This window comes from Leopardus geoffroyi, chromosome C2 (assembly GCF_018350155.1).
Source record: "Leopardus geoffroyi isolate Oge1 chromosome C2, O.geoffroyi_Oge1_pat1.0, whole genome shotgun sequence".
Taxonomy (NCBI): Eukaryota; Metazoa; Chordata; class Mammalia; order Carnivora; family Felidae; genus Leopardus; species Leopardus geoffroyi.
The window spans coordinates 111822514-111842482 of NC_059333.1; the positions used below are offsets into that span (position 1 = coordinate 111822514).

Below are 19969 nucleotides of genomic sequence, written 5' to 3' on the forward strand. Positions count from 1 at the left end.
GACAGTATGCATGGATGCACTTGAATATTTTTGAACACAAAGAAATATAGATTGTGATTAGTAATCAAGGCAAGACAAAGTTATCACTTTTGCATGGGTAGCCCTATCCCTGGCACATAAGCTAGATTTTACACTGGAAGTAGGGGCACCTGGGTGGCTCAGTCGGATAAGTGTCTGACTTTGGCTCACGTCATGACCTCGTAGTCCATGAGTTCCAGCCCGGCATAGTCAGGCTCTGTGCTGCTTCGAATTCTGTGTCCCTTCTTTCTCTGCTGTACGTGTGTGCGCGCTCTCTCTCTCTCTGTCAAAAATAAATAAACATTAAAAAATTTACACTAGAAGTAGACCACTCCACATATCTAAGTCACCAAATATCTGTATCTATCTGTTTGTATTTTTTTTTTAATTTGCAAAAGGAATATTCCCCTTTACGCAGGTCTACAAGTGAAACTTAAGGTGTTGGAAATAACCTGAAAACTTTAACTGCAGACGTCACTTGAGCTCGGACTTCATGTGGACTTCAGCTGGCATGTGCGTTGTGAGAATGGAATGAATCCCAGGAGCAGACATAACCAGTACCATTATTCTCAGCCTTACTTAAAGAATGGTTTATACAGTAATATGAGCAGCAAGAAATCTGTTCTCCTCCTCCAGCTGGAACAGTCATGCTGGGCTGATCTATTTAATAATTACTGGCTAAATATTTACAGTGAGTCGTTTTTGTTTTAAAGCACAGTCAAGATATTTAGAAACTATGATGAGTTTATTTCCAGCAGTTAACAAATTGAAATTCTTGACTTTAGGGAAAGATAACCATATTTGGTATAATGTTTTACTCATGGTGATATAATATTAGGGCACAAGTCCTGATGGGTGTGAAAAACTGAGTTCTTCTCAACCAAAGCTAACCAGAAAGTCAAGGACTGGTTTCATCATTAATTTAATACTTAAACTACTAGCAGTTTTAATGTGTACTGAAGATGATAAAACTTGAACTAATTAATCAGCATGGAAAAGCAGCCTTGTGGGATTACCACCTAGTATTTTCATCAGATTTCATGAGAATGTACTTTTGTTCTGTTCAATCCTTCAGGAAAAAAAAAAAAAAAAAAAGGTAAAACTGTATCTAATGATGATCAGCTTTTTGGAATGCACTTTTACAGAAAGAAGTACATGTTGAAGAGAATACGGAGTATAAAGCATTTGAATTATTTCAAAATAGCCCGCCACACATAGCAGATAGCAGTGTGCCTTTCAGCACAGTTCCAGAGGCTGCAGAGATGGGGGCCAACCTGAGGGCACCTCACTGCCTTCTCTGCAATGCCACAGTGTCTGCCTCCGTGGACCTCCGCATGCCCTTCTCCCCTCTGCGTTAAGTAGCCTGATGGGTCGTGTGCCCTCTCTCCCTAACTTCTCCCTTCACTGTCCACCCCACCAGGTAGTTGTTTAAGTCACCCTTCCAAGTTCACAGCCTGTCTGACTGTGTAAAAATAAAACCTATATAGAGAAGTGCACACACCTAGATAGCTGGTGATGTGCTGTTTGCACTCTCTTCGTGGTATCTATTGAGGGACACAAGTTCTTTATTTCCATGCGCTCCAATTTGTAATCTTTTCCGTCAGTGTTTTCCGGGTGTGTTCTATTTCATAGAATTTTTCTCACCCAAGGTGATGACGGTATTATCTTATATCTCTTTCTGGACTCTTGATTGTTTTTTCCTCTTGTAAACCGTTTTGCTTTTCACGATTCACCTGGAATTACCTTTTGTATCCGTGTCGTTATATTTGGTGTAAGGTAGAATTCTACATTCCAGTCAGAGAAAAGCCAGCACAAAGACTGAGATTTCAGGAAACTGAGTGTGACAAGGAGACTGGAGCCAGTGATGGAGGCAGGAGTTGTGAGGGAGAAAGTTGCAGAGGCAGATGCTGGGCAGGTAAGAGGGAGCCTTCAACCCTCCTTAAGCATTGTACTTTCTTCTAAATATCTGAGAAGCTATTGGAGAGTTGGGAACAGGACACTGATATGATAAGATCTGTGTTTGTTTGTTTGTTTCATATTTATTTATTTTGGGAGAGCACAAGCAGGGGAGGGGTGGGGAGAGGGGACCAGAGGATCTGAAGTGGGCTTTGTGCTGACAGGCTGACAGCAGCGAGCCCCATGTGGGGGGCTTGAACTCACAACCTGCGAGTTCATGACCTGAGCCGAAGTCAGATGCTCAACTGACTGAGCCACCCAGGTGCCCCACGATTTGTGTTTTTAAGAATCACAAGCGATTGTGAGAATAATTGAGATACAAAAGTAAATGCAAGTGGACCAGTTAGGAAGCTCCTGCTTGTTGCCAGGTGGGCCATGATGGAAAGTTGGACCAGGATCTTAATGGTGGAGGTGGGAGAACATGGACAGACTTGAGGTTCGTTTTGAAAATAAAGCCAACAAGATTTTCTGATCGATCAGATACGGGTCTGAGAGAGAAGAGAATATGAAACCTGATCCCAAGGTGGTATTTACTGAGACATGAAAACTATGAGTTAAAATTTCACTGGCTCCATGAAACTCTGGTCCAGGTTGTAAATGTTACCAGAAGTAGTCCATACCACCAATTTTGCACTTGATGGTAGAAAGTTACCTTGTATTTAATAATGCCTTCTTTGTTAATGTATAAACTCTTCAATTCCCAGGTCTCGAAATGATTGTGACAAGTAATCTCCAGATATTTACCAAGCATTCTCACAGACACTATTTGATCCCAGCATCTCCGTTAATTAGTCTCCTTAATTGTCAGCTGAAGAATATGAGATATGCTATTTAATAGACAGTGAAGTTAGGCCTTCAGCTAAGTCTTATGACTTCAGAATTCCTACCTTCTTTTGTATGTCTTCTGTTTCCTCTACAACACCAATATCAACAGCAGAGCGCAAAAACACTCATAAAATATTTGCTAATGTGTTTATTGAATGGACCACACCTGCTGTGCCTACGCAAGAAAGAGATCTTAGCTACCCACTGATTACACCAAAAGGCTCACACCTGGAATTGTATTTCTTGTACTTAACGGTTGTATCTGTTTTTAATTCAGTTTATCTAGAAATATTTAACTTTTAAGGCCTAAACCTATTTTGTAATGAAAGTATATGGACACACCCTAGAATTACACCCTGGCTAATTTTTCTTTATCTGCTTGAATTCTCCCTAATGAGTGAGTGTGAACTGAAGCATGAACGATAAAGAACACAATGCTGTTTCTACCTGAACTTAAAAATTCAACAGAAAGAGCAACTCATCAGCAGCAATTAGTGTGGAAACCCAGATGGTCAGATGAGACCAACCATCAGCTGATTGTATTAATTTCTTAAGAAAATGTTTAACGTTGAGATGAAGTCTTCAGAAATGCACCTGATATATGTTATTTTTCCAATAGGCTAATTTAATTAATTCCAACTGGATTAATTTGAACACATTACCATTGTTTATCTAAAGAGAAAGGACAATAAGTTCTAATGTAATGGAGTGTATAGTACAAGACTGAATCTTTAAAACAACATGAATTCAAGTAACAAGAATTTATCATTTGAATACACTGAATATTCCCTCTCAGAGTAAGAATAACAAATTTATAATAATTGGCATTTATAACTTTCACAAAGCACCTGTATATATCATTCCGATTGGATCTTCACCACCCCCCTTAATAATCCCTGTTTACATACATCAAATTCTTGTGCCAGGCACCGTGCTCAATGCTTTGCACATATAATCTATTTTTTCCTAATATTCTGCAAGTTTGGTGAACTGATTAACATTTGCTGATAAGCAAGACAAATGGATTTGCCTAACTTGAACAAAATAAAATTGCTAAATTTAAAAATCTAAATGCTAAAGTTGAAGCCTGGAACTAAGACTATTTGGAGAACTATTTTTTTAAGTTTATTTATTCAGAAAGAGTGTGTGTGCAAGCAGGGGTGGGATGGGGAGGGAGGGAAGGTGGGAGGGAGGGAGAGAGGGAGAGGGAGAGGGAGAGGGGGAGAGAGAGAGAGAGAGAGAGAGAGAGAGAGAGAGAGAGAGAGAATCCTAAACAGGCTGTGCACTGTCAGCACGGAGTCCCATGTGGGGTTTGAACTCACGAACTGTGAGATCATGACCTGAGCTGAAATCAAGAATTGGACACTTAACCAACTGAGCCACCCAGGTGCCCTCGGAGCACTATTTTTTGGAATCAACCAGTTCCAATGTGTTTTTTCAGACTTGATGAGATTCAACCCAAGGTTCACATACTTATCAAAGTCTATTTGGCTTGACTCCGATATTGTACTCATCTCCTTGTCCAGGTGTTTCAGTCTGCTTAACACTAATTTCTGAGCTTTGAAAGTGGAACTGAAGTAAGTTCTTTTTCCTCCAACCCGTTTAGCATTTGCACAGAAAATTCAGCATATGAGTTTAAGTTAGGGGGAAAAAACACAAGATTCCATGCTATCTCCCAGCTTTCTAGAATCAGCAGAGAGAAAAAGGGAGGAGTCTCAGGTTACACACAGATAACAAATAAGTGGTCATATGGCTCCTGAAACCTTCAGGTTCCCACAAAACTAGATCAGTCTTAGCTACTCAATAAGAAACAAACCTTCTGGCAAGGGGTCCAGCAGGTTTGATGGTAATGAGAGAGCTGGGTGCCCATGATGTACATGTCTAATCTCCCCTGGAGAGGTGGCCGTAGAACCATCCTCTCTCTTCTGTGTATCTCACTGGACAAAGAAAATAAAGATCCCAAGACATAACAGACAAATATGGGAGAAAACCACTGGGAGAAGGAAAGCTATTGGAACAGGTATGTGTTGTTCAAGCAGGGAGATAGTGAGCTTGCAGTCAGGGGTTGATGACAGCTAGCAGCAGCAGAGAACAGGAGGATCAGATTATGTTCTGATCTTTCTTTGCCCACTGTGTACCCTTAGGATGATCACTAGTAGTCCCGTGGCCTCAGAAGTTTATGGCAACTGCCCTGGGGTTGGTGTTCTCAGGAGAACCATCAGAGCAGCACTGCAGCCTGGCTGGGCATAGGAGCTGATGAAAACACATAATAGCTGCCAGCCTTGGGATTTTACCTCATCCATTCCAACCCCCCAGGGGTGGTGGGTTAGTCTTTTGGGTGATGGCTTCTTACCAATTCTACTTTCTTCTGAGCATTTATAGATTGGCTGCAGTTGGTCACATGATGGCAAATAGAAATAATTCTTCTTATGAAGGCTAAGGTGTGTCTTAGATTTTCCTTAATATGTATTACAGACAGAGTAGTTGATAGCCTTAGGACAATCAAAGCTTACGGGCTTAAAAAACAAGAAATTTGATAACAATTTTGAATTTTTTTTTTCAACGTTTATTTATTTTTGGGACAGAGAGAGACAGAGCATGAACGGGGGAGGGTCAGAGAGAGAGGGAGACACAGAATCAGAAACAGGCTCCAGGCTCTGAGCCATCAGCCCAGAGCCCGACGCGGGGCTCGAACTCACGGACCGCGAGATCGTGACCTGGCTGAAGTCGGACGCTTAACCGACTGCGCCACCCAGGCGCCCCATAACCATTTTGAATAAGAACAAAAAATCTGGAAAACCTATGCCCTCAGAGGCAAATGCTATTATCAGTAGCCAATCATATACTCTTCAAGTGTAGCTTTGCATTTAAATTCAAACTACTATATTAAGACTGAACAGATGTGAATAAAATGCCTACCTGCCTGGCACATAGTACATTAGTAGGTATAAATTTCTCCCCTATGTTTTACAGGCATACACTCAGTAAGTGAAGAGCCAGATTTGTGTCTTTTTTTTTTTTCTCTGCACTGATATGTTTAGGCACTGTATTCGTTTCCTAAATTACCACAAATTTGGTGGCTTAAAACATTTTCTATCTCACAGTTCTGAAGGCCAGAATCTAAAATCATTCCCACTGGACTAAAAACAAGATGTTGGCAGAGCTCTGCTCCTTCTGGAAGCTCTAGGGAAGAATCTGTTTCTTGCCTCTTTGGTCTTCTTCAAGGAAAGGCAGCTGACATTCCTTGGCTTGTGCCTGCCGTGGTCCAGTCTCCAAGACCAACATCATCAAATCTCCTGCTCTGTCTTCACACGCCATCTCTGTGTCAAATCTCCCTTTGTCTCTTCTTTATAAGGACACTTGGGTTATACTGGGCCCACCAAGATAATCCAGGATAATCTCTGCCATCTCAGCATCCTTAATTTAATCATGTCTACAAAGACCATTTTGTCATACAGTGTAACGTTCATAGGGATTAGGATGTGGGATCCATTTTTCATCCTGTACCACAAGTACCTGTGCCTATGCTGAGTAAGCACTCAGTAAATATTTGTTGAGTAAAGTCTCTCTTCATAGTCTTTCTCATGTCTCTCCCAGCTCCTATAATCTATATTATTGATGGTGCTTTGTCCGACCCTTATATACTCCATAGATACATCATTTGTACATACCTTCTCCCCTGTGCTCCTAGTGATCATCTAACAAAAAGTATTTTAAGCAATATGGTTGTGAAGAAGGAAGCATGGACATGTTAGACTGGAACTAGATGTTGAGTTTAAAATTTTGAGTTTGGATGAAAAGTAGCAAGCAACAAGGGGATGGTTGGTTTTAAAATATACTATTTTACAAATCTATACACTTTGTAAGTCATTTTTTGAATCAGCAAGTAAGAAAGACATTAGGGATTCCTGTAACTCGAAGTTTGCCATCAGAAGTGTCAACTATAAGATTGACCTATCATGGATAACACCGGAATGGCCTTGAAGACTGTAGTTTTCATACTTGAACAAAGAATATGGCTATCAAAAAACAATGTCCTTAGCGATGGAATATCTTAAACACATGAAACACTAGCAGAAATGACTGGATTTTTGAACAGAGGATGTGTTCTAAGCCATGGATTGATACAGTCTGAATGACTGGGGCTGTAGGTGAGGACAGTTTTTGCTTCCATACACTTTAAGTAGCCTGATATAGTTAAGGAACATTTCGTAGTCATCTCACAATAGTGAGCGCAATTAGAGTTGGTCTTTGTCTTCTCACATAGAAATTACAAAGATAATGAACTTGTGGATGGAAACATAAGCAGTCAGGTGAATGTGGTACCCATAGCCCTCACAAGAAGCAAATAAACTAGAATGCCACTTCTTCATTCATCATTGTAGAGTGAGCATTCTGAATCAGTCCATCCGGATTAGGAAATACTTATTGAGCATCTATCACGTATCTGATACTAAGTGAGGTGCGAGACACATGACGGGGGAGCCAGACGGACCTAAGCCCTTTCTGCATTCCTCCCTACTGACATAAGCATATCCCACAAAACTTCAACAAATTACAAAAAGACCAGTGAATATAGAGATGGATCAGCAAACATACATCACCACCACCACCAACAACAAAAGCATCTCATGTTCTCCACGATGTCATAGCCAAGTTAACACTACGCCTGGTATTAACATTCATTCATTTATGTATTTAATGAAGAACATACGTGGAGCATCTCATCTATTCCAGACATTCTACTAACCACTAATGATATAAAAATTATTAAAAAGAAGGTCATAATGGACACTTGTTTCATTAATTAACTAATTAGGCTCTAAGGACATTGAAATAAATAGAAATAATACTGAATCAAATAAATAACATCTTGGTTATCAAAAATAACAGATGTGGCAAAGTAAGATAACACGGTTGAGTAACACATATAAATTAAGCATAAAATATATTCTCATTTTTATTACCAAAAAGAAGTGAAATATTAGAATTAATATAAAATTATACATCCAAAAAGACAATAAACTTCTATATGTAATGTTTTCAATTAACAAAGAATCTAATCAATAAAACCATAAAAGAAGTTCCTTTATCAAGAGAAAATTCACTTAAAAATTTTTTTGTTAATGTTTATTTATTTATTTATTTTTTTAAAGATTTTTTTTTTTTTTTTCAACGTTTATTTATTTTGGGGACAGAGAGAGACAGAGCATGAACGGGGGAGGGGCAGAGAGAGAGGGAGACACAGAATCGGAAACAGGCTCCAGGCTCTGAGCCATCAGCCCAGAGTCCGATGTGGGGCTCGAACTCACGGACCGCGAGATCGTGACCTGGCTGAAGTCGGACGCTTAACCGAATGCGCCACCCAGGCGCCCCAATGTTTATTTATTTTTGAGAGAGAGACAGAGCACAGTGGGGAGGGGCAGAGAGAGAGGGAGACACAGAATCCAAAGCACGCTCCAGGCTCTGAGCTGTCAGCACAGAGCCCAACAGGGGGCTCGAACTTGTGAACTGCGAGATCATGACCTGAACCTAAGTCAGAGGCTTAACCGACTGAGCCACTCAGGTACCCCTATCAAGAGAAAATTTAAAAGGAGCTTCAAATTAGCTAATTTCTGCATCAGACTACCTAGTGTAAGTCAAAATACAGAAACTGTAAATGTAGTTAAAATAACCATTAGATTAGCTTCCAAAGGAAAGCAAGTGAAGCCATTTCTGGAGAACTAGTATGACTCACAAGAAAAACAGATTATGCAACATACATGACTCACTTTCATTCCAAGTGACAGAGCAGATTTGACAAGCATTTGCAGCCTCCCCACTAAATGACACATTCATCAATATCCCATCCCTATGTTCAAGTAACGCAAGACCTCTACCTTTAATTGTAAACTGTCTTATTTAGCCTGTTGCTAGAATTACTCCAAACTCTAACCTTCTGGCACAGAATCCCTATAGGGAGCAGAGCAGCTATCCTGGGTCCAACTGGTTTACTATGGTATATAAACTTACCCCATGTTCTACTTGCTTGGACATTTTGTTTCCTTTGGCAACATGGTCTCTTTCCGAAGTACTCTGTTGCAGGTGAGACAGGGTCAGAACTGTTAAAGGCATACAAGTGCCAGCTGACAGTGAGGAAGAGTCCAAGGAAACACCAAACATAAAATCGCAGTTGTCCAGGGCATACTTGCCTATGGACTTCCGAAATCCCCAAGAGCAATGCTGGATTGCAGCACTTTGCTTGAAGTTCATAAGGGGCAATGTGAGTCATCAAGCAAATGTCAACCTATGTTCTAATATTTCCTTTTGACAAAGACTTGGGAATATTTAGTAAACAAATTCAAACTAGAAAGCTTTGTCATTTTAAAGGAGGCACCAAGATTTACTCTCAAAAATTAACTTGGCCGAAACCCTTATATTTTTTTTTTGGAAACTGGTATTATCCTTTCACCAAAAGATGCCTCACCAAGTACTGTGACATAAGGTTTACACCCATTGGAAGCTAAAATACCACTTAATGAAATCTACAACGTCTGAGGCTCAAATATTACACTCAACATACAAAAAAAAAAAAAAACCCAAAAAACAACTTTAAACGACTTTCTCATTCTAATGTGATAATAATAGAAATGATAGCAGGTAACATTTACTAAACACTTATAATGTGTCAAGCACCATGTTGATTTCCTTACAGAGGTCGTCTGATTGAATCCTCCAACAATCCTAAGAAGTAGACATTATTATAATCCCTAAAGTACTCATGAGGAAATGAATACTTTCACTGGCTAGCCTGGGCCCTCCTATAGACAAATGGCAGAGCTGAATTTGAATTCTGACCATTTGACTCTAGAGACAGTGCAAATCTCTGATTTAGGTAGATTTCTTTGTCATTGGATCAGGTGTGAGAATGTTCCTGAAAAAAAACTTTTTTTAAAAACATGTTTTTGTGCTCTCTCTTAAACCTAAATTTGTATTTAAAATGCATTTTTGTGGTTTCAAAGTGAAGCTGAAATTCTTGATAAAAACTGCATTAGGAATCAAAAAAGCTACGAGAGAAATTAAAAATTTTAAGGTATGCATCATATAACAGCAATCAGTCAACAATGTGTGGTTTCATCAGTTTCATGACTACTGTCCCCAAATGTGTAAAATTCCATATATCTTATTAAATTGCTTCACTGAATAAAAGATATATTAAAACAAACTTGCTAATGCATGGAATAAAGAGGCAAAATTAGGAAATGTATGAACTATAGGAAAAAATAAAAACTTTCAGACCGATTACAGCAAAAAATACTTTCATAATTATTACTGTCAAATGAATTAATACATTTGTGTACCTATCAACACACATAGTCTCTATACTATTTTCCCAAGATATTTTAAAGCGAAGAGCTTATGTTTTGTGGGTTCTGCCTCAAAAAGAAAGATTCAATTCTTATTATATCGATTTGTTTACAAAAACAAGTTAAGGCTTTGAGAGGCAGTTTAACCTCTTAAATGCCTTGCGATCTAATTTCTTCTGCAATTTTGCTAAGCAAATTCATATGCAGAGAGATTGAAAAAATATGTCCAATCCAGATGAAATGATCACATAGTCCCTAATTAGTGGAACCTGAGAATTTATGTGAGTTCTAATTCAGAAAATATTTTGACCTCTTTATGTAATTGACTGCTCTGTGCTTATTCTGAATGTCAAAACCTGAGTAGGAGAGGTCAGAGAAAGGACCCCAAATGATCTAAGCATTACATGTTTATTTGAGTGCTAAGGAAAATTTCAACGAACATTATAGCAGCAAATTGCACACTGATGATTCAGGCTCCTGTTTAGTTTGGTATTTTCAGGAAAATACAGTTACCTTAGCAACTAACATAGCACACGGCACATGCCGTGGCATGCAGAATGTCTCCAAATCAAAAGCATGTCCCTCTGGAAGATATTATACCAGGAATAAGGAAAAGAAGTAAGCCAACATCTTTAGGTATGAATTATTTATCTCCTTGATAGAAAATAATTTATATTTAAGTCATTTTTTCTTTGCTACAGTCTTATCAAAATGACAATATGTATATCACCTAGATGAAGAAAAATACATAAAGAAACTACATAGGTGCACAAAGTAAATTTTCAATCGAATCAACTTCTGAACATTCCATTGACTGACATATAAACCTATGTATCTGAATAAATTTGGGGGGAAGGTAAGATACTCTTAAAGGTTTAAATAATTAGTTATTATCATTGAACACCAAGAAGGAGAAGTGTTTTTATCCTGATGGCAGTAACTCCAAAGTTGACATAATTACAGTGTGAGAATTTAAAACTATGCCTCTACAAGTCTAGAACAACCTGTTTGAATATGAAATATGCAATTAAAGTGATTGCTATCTGCATTGTGATAGAGCCCCAAGTGGTACTAATTCAAAGAAAAGTAAGTGGCATGGTTTCTTTCAACCCCGTATTCATGCGCTGTAGAAGAAACAAATATTCACCTCTTGCCTTCCAAGAGCTCAAAGTTTTTAGTAACCAGACAGAAAAGTTGCTTGCTTTTGCAGAGCTGATGTTCTAGTTGGGAGAGACATACAACAAAGGAGAAAAGAAATAAACTGGGTAAATTATATTGTGCTGCCTGCCATGAAGAATCTAGAACAGGTCTCCTCTTCCTTTACTTCTTTCTTTTCTCTTCCCGTCATACCAAAGCTATTAGATAGGACAGAGGAGGAGGGCAGAGGGTGGAGGAGGGTAGTACAGATCATTAGAGCCTGAGCAGACTGAAAACACCCGCAGCAGTGAGGCAGGATGGACGACCCTGGAGACTGACTACTACAGGGGATTCATCATATGAGAACATAGACTAAAAATAATAGAAGCCAGATTTGTAGCTGTTGGAGAAGGGAGTTATAAATTCGGAAACTGGGAAAACTAGAATAAATCCGAATCAGTTAGACTGGATTGAAAAAGTTAGCACTTTTAGTATATGTGCAGAAAAATACAGAAATAAACAGATATGTGTAGAAATACATATATTTATGATATATAACATATTTGTGATGTAGATAATATAGTATTATACACATATATATGTATTTCACGTGTTTTCTGAGAGGGCTCAGGCACCAAACTCCAATAGCAATTAGCCTACCTAGAACCCAGAAATACCATTTCCCACTGAAAGGAAACAGGGCTCTTTGAAGAAAAAAAAGAAATGATCCTACGGCTAGGGCAGGGAAAGTACAAATGAGCCCAGAACATTTTAGGCCAGAAAGCCAGGAAACACCGCAACAATGACTGAAATATGTCAAAAGGAAAAAGTCAACCTAGAGAGGCTCCCACTAGCCAAACTTGGGACAGTTTCAGCATCAGAATAAGTAACGGTAGCAATGGGGGAAAACATGTTGAATAAGAGAGGGAACCATCAGTTCATATAAACAAACAAGTGAAAAAAAATTGGAAGTCTGACAAGGAAATGATATCTAGAGTTTCAAAGCTCCTCCTCACAAACTGCTTACAAACTACAAAGGGAAGTAAGGAACTTTATAGTGGAGAAGCCTGGCAGACACCACGTTAATCAAGTGATCAAAGTGAACATCACTTGTAAAGGGCAGAATCAAACCCTTTTGCCACCTGGGAGGAAGCAGTGAGAGGGATACGGCATCAGCTCTGTGATATTTTTGTCAGCAATGCACAGCTGAATCTAATCACAGGGAAATATCAGACAAATCCCATTGTGGAACATTTTACAAGATAACTGGCCTGTAATATGGTCGTGAAAGTCAAGTCAAGACTGAAGGACTTCCAGTTTGAAGCAACTAAGGACAAACGCAATATGTGATTTTGAACCGGATCCTTTCGTTATAAAAGATATTATTGGGACAAGGCGAATAAAGCAAGAACAATTAAACAGCAGTATTGTGTTTATGTTCATTTTCTGACTTGGTTGGTTATATTGCAGCCACAAAGGAGAATGCCCGTGTTTGTGGGTAATACCCACTGAAAGAGTGGAGAGAGACAGGGGCATCACGTCAGCATATTACTCTCAAGGGGTTTAAGGAAAAATGTCTTTGTATCATTCGTCCACCTCTTCTCTGTTTGTGATTGTTTCAAAATAAAGAATATGGGACTCCTGGGAGGCTCAGTCAATTAAGTGTATGACTTTGGCTCAGGTCACCATCTTGCGGTGTGTGGGTTCAAGCCCCGCATAGGGCTCTGTCCTGAGAGCTCGGAGCCTGGAGCCTGTTTCCCATTCTGTGTCTTCTCTCTCTCTCTCTCTCAATCTGCCCTTTCCCTGCTTGCTCTCTGTCTCTCTGTCTCTCTTTCAAAAATAATAAACAATAAAAAAAATTTAAAAAGTAAAGGATATGTAAAAAGCTAATATGGCAGATGGCGACCACACAGGAGCAACTCCTTTAAAATGTGTGTTGTCTGAAAAATACTCTCTGAAGAGGTAGCATTTTCAAGCTGAGGACTGAAAAATCAGAGTCGGTCATTCAAAGATCCACTTGAAGAGCATTCCAGGCCGAGGGAACAGCTGGTGCTGAGGCCCCAGGCGTGAAGGAATTTAGTGAGTTCCAAGAATAGAAAAATAAAAGCGTCCAGTAGAGCTGGAGCCTGGTGACTAGGGAGGAGGTGGAAGGTACACGGACAGGCTCTCCGGAAGGGCCCCTGGGTGTCGAGAAGTCTGGAACTTTATTCGAGGTGCCAAGGAAAACCATTGAAGGATTTTAGCAAGAATGTAATATGAGCTCATTCATACTTTTGAAAACCACTTTGCAGAGAAAGGAGACCAACGTTCACGTGAAGAGACAAATTAAAGGGCTATGTGCACTCGGAAGAAAAAATGAAGAAAGACGGTATGTACTTTGGGAGTAAAAGTGATAGGGTTTATCACCATTGTTCCTGAATGAGGACGTTGAGAAAAAAAGAAAATCAAGAGTAAAAAGAACAGCTATTCCTTAGTTAGAGCTTACTCTGCACCAGGCAGCTTTTAATCACTTGAACATTTATTTACTCATTTAACTCCCATAACAAGACGAGTACCAGTGCTAGCCCCATCTGGAGATACGGACATATGAAGATGATTTAAGGGACAAGACCAAAGTCACACAGGCTGTAGGTGGCAGAACTGTGATTTGGATCCATAACTGCATACTTAAATATACGTATATATAGTTTTCTTTCTAAATCCACTTTCTGAGGTAAAATTTACACATAATATAACACACTGCCTGTAAATGCACAGTCCAATGATATTTGACAAATGTAATTGTGTATCACCACAGAATATTTTAGCTACAGAATATTTCCACCTCTTAAGAGTTTCCACTGACCTTTTAATTTTAATTTTTAGTTTTAATTAATTAACATTGATCTGCTCTCTGTCGCTATCATTTTGTTTTTTCTCTTCTAGGATTTTATTTGAATGGAACCACACAAGTATGTACTCTTGCAGTCTAGCTTCTGCACTTAGCCTAAATGTGTTCAAGTCTCCACCATATTGTTACGTGGATCTGTAGTTTATTTTTCATTGCAGAATACTATTCCCTTGTAGCTAGAGAACATAATCTGCAATCCATTCACGTGTTGATGGACATTGTGGCTTTTTACAGTGTTTGGGTATTTTAATCAAAGATTCCAGGAACATTTGTGTATGAGTCTTCTTTAGAAAACACTTTAAAATTCATTTTGAATAAATAATCTAGGAATGGAATTGCTAGGTCATAGGTCTTATTTCATGAGGAAGTGGCAAACAGTTTTCCAAAGTGATGGTACCATTTGATATCCCCATTCAATAAGGTTTGAAAATGTCACTTCCTCAATGTTGCTTTGTCCACCTTTGGTATTATCAGTCTTTTTAAACTTTAGCCATTCTACTATGTGTGTAATTTACATTTTTGTGATGACTAATGTTTTTTGTCAGATACAAATACACATAGAGTGAATATTTTCTCCCCACCTATGTCTTGCCTTTTCAGTTTCTAATTATTTTTTTTGAAGTTTTTTAATTTTGGTAAAGTTCAATTAATATTGCTTTCTCCTATATAGCTTGTGTTTTTGTCCTAAAAATTTTGCTTACTTCAAGGTTTCAAGCATGTTTTCCCAGATTTTCTCTTTAAAAGTTATACAGTTTTAGCTTTTACATGGATCTGTGATCTCTTTCTAGTTAATTCTGTATATGGTATAAAGTAATGACCAAGATTATTTTCTTTGATATGTATGGCCAGGTGTTCCAGCAACATTTTTGAAAAGACTATCTTTGCCCTGTTACATTGGCATCTTTGTAAAAAATGAATTGGTCATATTTGTGTGGGTCTATTTATAGCTTCCATATTCTGTTTCATTGATCACCATGTCTATTCTTACACTAATCGTATGCTGTTTTGCTTATGGCAGTTACACAATAAACCATGAAATCAGGCAGTGTCCGTCTTCTACTTTGTTCTTGTTCTTAATTTTTAAATAGATTTTACTGTGTACCACAGTTTCAGAAAAACTGTAAAGGTAGTACACAGAGTTCCCATACACTCTGCATCTAGTTTTCTATATTATTAACACATGTTTGTATGGTACACCTGCCACAATTATTGAATAATATTGATACGCTATTATTAACTATTTTCTATCCTTTATTCTTCACCTAGTATTTCTTAATTTTTCTTTGACCTAATGCTTGTTTTTCTTTTTTTTTTTTTTCTGTTCCAAGATGCCACATTACAATTACTTGCCATATCTCTTATATACCACTCGATTGGAACAGTTTCTTAGACTTCATTTTTAATGACCTTAACATTTTCATGGAGTATTAATTATAATTTTTGTACAATGCCCTTCTATTGGAATTTATCTGGATTTTCATTTCATGATTAAACTGGAATTGTGGGTTTGGGAGAAGGAAGACCACAGAGGTAAAGTGACATTTTCATCACGTTAGATCAAGGGTATATGGTATCCATATAATTTACCAATATAATTTATTTATTTATGTAATTTATATGGTACCCTTATAATTTATAATGACCTTGGTCACCTGGTTGAGGTAACTTTTGTTAGATCCCACCAGGGATCTAAGATAGTTATTCTTTTCGCCTGTTTCCATACTGTACTCTTTGGAATGAAGTCATTACACCAGCCTATAGTTAAGAAATGGGGAGTTAGGCTCCACCTCCTTGAGGACAAAATATCTTACATAAATTTGGAATTGTTTTCCAAGTGAGCTTTGTCTCTTATCCCTCATTATTTATTTATTCACTTATTTATTTATATTAGCATGAACTTATAAATATTTATCATTTAGGTTATAATCCAAAACAACACTATCTTCTTGCTCAATTTGTTCCAGCTTTGGCTATCGGGAGCTGCTTCAGTTGCTTCCTAGGTCACTTGGACAAACACCCATGGATGTAGAGTTGGTTTTTTGTTTTTATTTTTGTTTTTGAGGTTTTCTTCCTTCCTTCCTTCCTTCCTTCCTTCCTTCCTTCCTTCCTTCCTTCCTTTCTTTTGTTCTCTCTTTCTTTTTTTGGGTGGGCACTTTTGACCTTTTGGCCCTATAAGATGTTCCAGGCTTATCTAGTATATACCCTGCCCCGGTTCAAGGAAAGCTAAGGAATGCTATTAGAAACCAATATTTATTTACTTACTTGTTTGTTCATAATTTTTTTAATGTTTATTTTTGAGAGAGCGCGCATGCATGCACACAAGTGACAGAGGGGGAGAGGGGCAGAGAGAGAGAGAGAGAGAGAGAGAGAGCGAGCGAATCTGAAGCAGGCTCCAGGCTCTGAGTTGTTGGCAAAGAGTCAGACTCAGGGCTCAAACTCATGAACCATGAGATCATTACCTGAGCTGAGGTGGGATGCCTAACCAACTGAGCCACCCAGGTGTCCCTAGAAACCAGGATTTAGATACAAGGTGTGCTCTGCTCTTTATCAAAATTATCTTGGATTTGTTTTTTTTTTTGTTTTTTTTTTTTTTTTTTTTTTTTTAGATTCCTTGCATCTCTGTAGAAAAACCCACCTGTATTTTGATTGGGATCAGGCCAAATTCCTCCTCAATTTTAGCTTCAGCAGTGGATAAACAATTGTACCTTTTACTCAAATTGGAAAATATACAAGATAATTCGATGGGAATGGAGAAATCAAAAATTCTATTCTGGACATTTTAAATTTAATATTGAAATGTTTCATCAAGCCTCCATACATCCTCCCAGTGCTAGGGCCAGAAGATTATTAATGCTAGTTGTGAGATAAGAAGGGCAACATGAGTATTAATTACTTAATTACTTAATTAATTAAACAGTGCCTTAAAATCTTGGCTGGTAACATGAAAATTCATTAATCATTAATGATTTATGTACTTCTTGACATCAGGGATTATAAATTTATAACTGCAGCTATTTCCACGTGGTTGGATAGAATCTCAGAAGAGGGGACAGATTCTTAAGCACCTATCACATTTTAGATATTGTTCCAGCCTTTTGCATACATATCAAGACTAACAACAACCTAAAAAGTGGCTATTATTCTTCCTAGTTGGCAAATGTGAAGATTGAATTTTGAGAGATTAGGTAATTTCTCAAAGTCACACAGCAGGAAAGGTGGTGCTGGGATCCAATTCATTACCCATTGAATTGTATTAAAAAAATTATCCATTATTTATTTGAAATTCAGACATAACTAGGAATCCTGCATTTTTATGTGCTAAATCTGGCAACCCTAATCTAGGACCATCTGGCTTCAAAGGTTGTGTTTTTTCCAGACCACAGTGTAAACACCATACATCAAGAGACACATGAGAAATCTGGGAAAAAATCCTCCCCTATATTCTGTATTCTAATTTGCTGTAGTTCCACATATGCATGAAAGTGGCCTATAGTTAACACTGAAAAGGGTGCAATATAGTCTGAAGATAAAAGGGACATTTTTGGTTTTGGTTTTTGGTGTTTTGTTTTGCTTTGTTTTGGCAGACAGCTACATAAGCCTTTAATAAAATTAACCTTTTGCTTCAATCAGCTGTCATCGAAAGTTTTTCCAACCCAGTAATTCTATTATATGTTTAAACTGTTTTCTAGCACTTACAAATTCAATCTAAAATATCTGGGGAAAAAAACCACAAAGTCTTGTTATATGTGATGTTCCCAGTCTCTAATTAAAAATATCAGGGCAGTAGGATTGCTGCTGGACTTGTTCCTCTCTGGACGAACAACAGTATACCAGAAGAATCAACTGATGCCCTTGCCATCAACTTTCAAGGTAAACTTAAAGTCTTCGTTAGGAGCTTCGAGGCTTTGACATCTCTTCTCCTTTTAGCCTTATGCTCTTTAAGATTACGATTTTCTATCTAACATGTCCCCTGTTCTCAATTTCAGTATCTAACTGTAATCTTCTTTCCTACATTAATATATTTATGTACCTCTTAATGTTTGTAAATAGGAAAACAATATACGTTTTGAAAATTTATATAAATATTTTTATAACCTTGGAGTGTAAATGAGACTTTCTAAACAAGATAGCAAAATTAAAAAAGAAAATTGTAAGGGAGAAGACTGATAGATTTACAAAAATATAGGATTTCAGGGTAATTAAAAACAGTAACAAAATTAAGTCAAAAGCCAAACTGGTTAAAAATATATGCATATGGTAGCCAATTGTTCATTGGCTAATGTATTCAACTATTCATTGACTAATTTATTCTTTCATTTTACATTTTTAAGAATACACAGAAGCGTATGGTTTTTGCCAGCATGCTCAAATTTTTCTGTTCTTTTCACTGTTACTTGCAGTCCAGTCACTCCATCAGGATTCAGTTTTGTTATTGAGTTACATCCTTTAGTAGCTATCTCAGTAAGTGTCATGGATGGTAAATTCTCTTGGTCTTTCTACATCTGCATTTCACTCTAACTCTGGAATGATAGCTAACTGTGTAAAGATTCCAAGGTTCAAGCTAATTGTTCCTTCAGATGGATTCAGTCTTTTCTGAGATTTATTTTTTTCTTAAGCTTTGATGTTATGCAGTTTCACTAGATGTGGCTAGAGATATGTGTATACTGATGACAGTTTTTAAGTTACAGACAATAATAATAGTATGCAATCTTACATGTATATATTAATATGCAAGTATTGAAACCACAACATGTAGAGGTCAGAATATATACACACCAAAAATGGACCCAAATTCTGAAGTCATGTCATTTTCAGTTGAGAGTCAAGATTCCCTGAGAGCAACTACGTACAGAAGCATGTGTAGAGTAACCAAGCAGGTGGAAGAGAGGTCAGGCTTGGAAAGCATTTTTTTTAGTCCCTTGGCTTGGACACTGTACTTCTAAAGAATTATTTTTATATAGGAATTCCAATTTCAGTGGCAGCAGCTCAGTGGCCTAGGGCACACTTAGAGACCGTTTCAGAGAAGGAAAACATAGCTGAGCCGAAAAGAGAACCCATGGTGAGTTGAATGGAATTACCACCTGCTGCAAAGATCACAGGGGACAAAAATGCTTCCTGTGCTCTCTTGTACCTCTGTCCTTGTTTCAGGTGTCTGAGGGCCAGAGATTGCACAATGACTTGGGTGAGGTTGGGGGCATGGTGGGGGCTTTGGGATGGGATGATCCTGCTGGCTCTCATCTGAGGCAGCTGCTGATTTCCTCCATCCCCAGGTTGCAAGACTTATCCAAGTTTAAGCCATTTGGGGGTAAATCGTGCTTACAGTTTTGGTTAAGCTTCCTAGTGGCCAAAGAGGTGACCAGGAGGGATTAGGATTGAGCTAGGACTAGGAGGAGATAAGCGTTCTGGGGAAGGAATAACAACTTTCATTGGAGAAAGGTGAGAATTTGCACAGTGCCATGTTTAGCCAGATGAACTTAAAGAGATCAGAGTAATAGGGTTTAAGAGGATATTGTCTGAAGGGAGAAGGTATATACATGAGCTGAATGTCCTTTGTGGGAACGTCACATTTACTAAGGACAGATTATAGCAAGGATAATATTTTAATATGCTAAACCCTTGTGCTGTTAATCACTAGCAAAACCTAGCTCTTGCTTCTCTCACAATCTCCATGATAAAAAGCCAGGCTACTGTGACTAGACCAGAGTTGCTTTTATAAGCTATAGAGTAGGGAGAACAAGGATATCAGGTAAATTAAGTTTCACTAAAGCAGGAAGGAGGAAGCTCGCCTTGTGTGTGG

General features: G+C 38.1%; 1 long non-coding RNA gene across 1 annotated transcript; it reads left to right on the forward strand.

Moving 5' to 3' along the window:
* Nucleotides 1–13387: 13387 nt before the first annotated feature.
* LOC123576167 lies at nt 13388–15217 on the forward strand. Its single transcript, XR_006701201.1, has 2 exons — nt 13388–13650; nt 14208–15217. It is a non-coding gene; the product is annotated as an uncharacterized LOC123576167 (long non-coding RNA).
* Nucleotides 15218–19969: the final 4752 nt, after the last annotated feature.